This window comes from Sinocyclocheilus grahami, unplaced genomic scaffold (assembly GCF_001515645.1).
Source record: "Sinocyclocheilus grahami isolate Dianchi unplaced genomic scaffold, SAMN03320097.WGS_v1.1 scaffold258.1, whole genome shotgun sequence".
Lineage (NCBI taxonomy): Eukaryota > Metazoa > Chordata > Actinopteri > Cypriniformes > Cyprinidae > Sinocyclocheilus > Sinocyclocheilus grahami.
In genome coordinates this window covers 1,248,186-1,248,439 of record NW_015505437.1, presented here as the reverse complement: position 1 = coordinate 1,248,439, position 254 = coordinate 1,248,186, and the positions used below count along the sequence as shown (strand labels likewise).

The window sequence follows — 254 nt, the reverse complement described above, 5'->3', positions numbered from 1 at the left end:
GAGGGGTAGGTTTAGGGGTAGGGTTGGTGTAGGGCAATAGAATATACGGTCTGTACAGTATAAAAACCATTACGCCTATGGAGAGTCCCCACTTTTCACAAAAACAAACCTGTGTGTGTTTTTGAGTGTGTGTGTGTGTGTGTGTGTGTGTGTGTGTGCGCGTGTGAGAGATTGTGTGTGTGTGCGCGTGTGAGAGATTGTGTGTGTGAGTGTGAGAGAGTGTGTGTGTGTGTGTGTGTGAGAGTGAGTGTGTG

At 47.6% G+C, this 254-nt stretch overlaps 1 long non-coding RNA gene across 1 annotated transcript in view; it reads left to right on the top strand.

Annotated features, from left to right (window-relative positions):
* The window catches only part of LOC107598929 (uncharacterized), a 24,177-nt gene that overhangs the window by 523 nt on the left and 23,400 nt on the right, over positions 1 to 254 (top strand). The window lies entirely within an intron of this gene.